Source organism: Galeopterus variegatus, unplaced genomic scaffold (genome assembly GCF_000696425.1).
Source record: "Galeopterus variegatus unplaced genomic scaffold, G_variegatus-3.0.2 Scaffold622, whole genome shotgun sequence".
Classification (NCBI taxonomy): domain Eukaryota; kingdom Metazoa; phylum Chordata; class Mammalia; order Dermoptera; family Cynocephalidae; genus Galeopterus; species Galeopterus variegatus.
The window spans coordinates 39,309-42,885 of record NW_007726733.1 but is presented as its reverse complement, the minus strand read 5'-3'; positions in this window follow the sequence as shown (position 1 = coordinate 42,885).

Sequence of the window (3,577 nt, the reverse complement as noted above, 5' to 3'; positions counted from 1 at the left end):
CACCAGCTCTACAAGGGAAAACAAAAATAACAAATTGCAACAACTTACCAAGCATCAATTATTTATAAATATTTGGGTTTTATTCTTACTTATTCCAGTACAATAAATTTTTTGTTCTGTTTTTTCCACAGATAGCTGATATAGGAGAAAGAAAATTGGCTTTGATGTCGGATAAGACTAGTTTCAATTCTACCTGTGTCATTTAATAGTGATATGACTTTAAGCCCTTAATTTTTTTAAACTTCATTTATGATTGGTATATTCACTTGGAATTATCTTTTTTCTCATATGTTCAATCCCATAGGTAAATTTTGTCAGCTTTATCTTCAAAATATGCCCACCACTTTTTATGGTTTTGTTTGTTTGTTTGTTTGTTTTTGGTGGCTGTCTGGTAAGGGGATCTGAACCCATGACCCTGGTATTATAAGGCTGTGCTCTAACCAACTGAACTAACCAGCCAGCCCCTGCCCACCACTTTTTCATCACATCATCCTATTATTTATTTCACAGTTCGTATAGAATCTGAAATTGCCTTGTTTGTACATTTACAGTCATGAGCCTTATAACAACATTTTGGTTAACAACAGACCACATATTCAACAGTAGTCCCATAAGATTATAGTACCATATTTTTACTGTCTTTTCTATGTTCAGATACACAAATACTTAGCATTGTGTTACAGTTGCCTACAGTATTTAGTAAAGTAACATGCTATATGAATTCATAGCCTAGGAGCAATAGGCTATACCATATAGTCTAGATGTGTGGTAGGCTATGCCATCTAGATTTGTGTAAATACACTCTATGATGTTTACACAATGATGAAATTTATTAAGTGACTCATTATTGTATTTACTTGTGTAAAGTTTCTCCCTCTGTGTAAGCTCCATGTCTGTTTCTGTGGAAGTCAATCTTGGTTGCCCCTCCAAAAAATACCTTCTTCCATTCTTCCTTGCCAGGAGAATCCCATTTTTTTAAAAAGGGTATTCATGTGCTCAGTGCCAGAGGACAAATCAAGGCAGCTTTGTTTTCCTTTGCCAGATGTAGGTACATGCTTTCTCATTCTCCTTTGTATTTGGACCTGGTTCTGATCAATGGGACATTAAGGGGAGTTAGCTGGAGAGTTTCTAGGAATGGTTTTCCTCCCTGATAAAAAGAGATTGCTCCCTTGAGGAAAGCCCTTTTGTTTCACTCCTCACCCTTGCTTTCTGACTTTGGAGATGTTTTTTGTTGTTTTTTTGTTTGTTTGGGTTTTTTTTTTTTTTTGGACCAGTAAGGGGATTGTAACCCCTGGCTTGGTGTCGTCTGCACCACACTCAGCCAGTGAGTGCACCGGCCATCCCTATGTAGGATCCGAACCCGTGGCCTTGGCGCTACCAGCACCACACTCTCCCAAGTGAGCCACGGGGCCGGCCCTTGTTTGGTTTTTGAGATGTTTTTTGAAAATTATGATGCCTGGAGCCAATTTAAGACCTTAAAGGTCTAATGCAAAGAGAAACATAAAGATGCCAACTCAGTGGTTTGATATTGTGAAACTGCTGACCCAGTCTTAAAACCACCGATCTCCAGATTTATTATTAAGGAAACAGTAAATGACCTTGTAATTTAAGCCACTGTAAGTAGGATTATCCCCTATGCCAAGAACAATACTTGGCACATAGTAGGTACTTAATATGTAATTTGTTGTTGAATATTAAACTTGGTGATTGATTGGACATGGGATGTGAAGTAAAGTAAGGAGTGGAGGTTAGTTTTCAGGTTTCTGGTTTAAATAACTGGGTTTAAATAACTAAGATCAAAATGTTGAAGGAAGGAGTGAATGGGAAGTGATGAAGGGACACAGGAGAAGCTAACAGTTCAGCTTTTGACATATTTTGACATTTAAGTGTCTGTGGTACATATACCTGGAGATGCCTATTAGGCAGACAAATGTGCAGATGTGGAGAGAGGAAAGAAAGATAGATTTGGGAGTCTTCAGCATAAAGTTGGTAATTAAACTATGGATAAGAAAAATGGAGAAGAGCAATTGGGGGGGTGTACAGAGCTAGAAGAATGGTGGCTTTAGTAGAAAACCCTGAAGTAGAGAACCTGGCCTTAGCAGGAAATCCAAAGAATGATCACATTTAAAGTTGAGAAAAGGAGTCTAAGGAGTGATCAGTGAGGGAGAACTGAGGCGGGGTGGAGGGTCTCACAATCCAAGGGAAGAGAGTTTTAAGAAGGATATGGTATCAAATGCTGCAGAGGGGGAAAATAGGATTAAGACTGGAAAAATGAAGACTGGAAAGCTTCATTTTATATAGAAAACAATATGGTTTCTATTTTATTTTATTTATTTAATTAATTTGTTTGTTTGTTTGTTTGTTTTATTTATTTATTGCAGATATTTATTGAGAGCCTTCCATGGCAGGTACTCTTTAAGTGTCAGATAGATTTAACAATGAATAAAATAAGTCCTTGTCCTCATGGAGTTTATGTTCCAGTAAAGGGGAAATAAAATGAACATATAGCAAAGAGATATGAAATATAATGTCAGGTACTAATAGATGCTATGAAGAAAAATAAAGTATGGAAAAGAAATGAAAGTTACAGAGGGGTGCCATTTTAGATTGCATGATCTGGGAAGGCCTCTTTGAGGAAATAGTTATTTGAGCAAAGACCTGAATGAAAAGATTGAATTTTAAGCAGTGAGAACATCAAGTTCAAAAGCTCTGAGGCTGAGTGTGTATGTTTTATTTTTATTTTTATTTTTTCTTTAATTAGGCTATTTTTAGAGCAGTTTTAGATTTACAGCAAAATTGAGAGGAAGGTACAGAAATTTCGTATATATCTCCTACACATGATCAATATCCCCAACTAGAGTGGTACATTTGTCACAATCCATGAATCAACATTGTCACATTACCACTCAAAGAACATAGTTTATATCCTCATTCATTCTTGGTACATTTTATGGGTTTAGACAAATGTATGATGACATGTATCCACCATTATAGTATCATACAGGGTAGTGTAACTTTGTCCTCTCTCCTTTTTTATTAGCCTGGCTAGTGGCTTATTGATTTATTGATCTTTTCAAATAACCAGCTTTTGGTTTTGTTCATTTTTTTTCCTATTGATTTCCTGTTTTCACTTTCATTGATTTCTGCCCTAATTTTTATTATTATTTTTTTTCTGCTTACTTTGTATTTAATTTGCTCTTCCTTTTCTAGTTTCCTAAGGTGGAAGCTTAGAGTATCAATTTTGTATTTTTCTTCTTTTCTAATATATTTATTCAATGCCATAAATTTCTTTATTTTTATTTTTGGCCACAAAACAATACATTTTAAAAGGCTAAGATCATAGAAAATATGTTCTCTGTACCAGCCAGCCACCAAAAAAAAAAAAGAGTTATCTGAAGCACAATAACAAAAGGAAATTTAGAAAATTCAAAAATGGGTGGAAATTAAAAAACACTCTCCTAAATAAATAATGGGTAAAAGGAAAAATCACAGGGAAATTAGAGAGTACTTCAAGATAAAAATCAGCACAACATATCAAAATTTACAGGATGCAGGGCTCATGCAGTGCTTAGAGGAA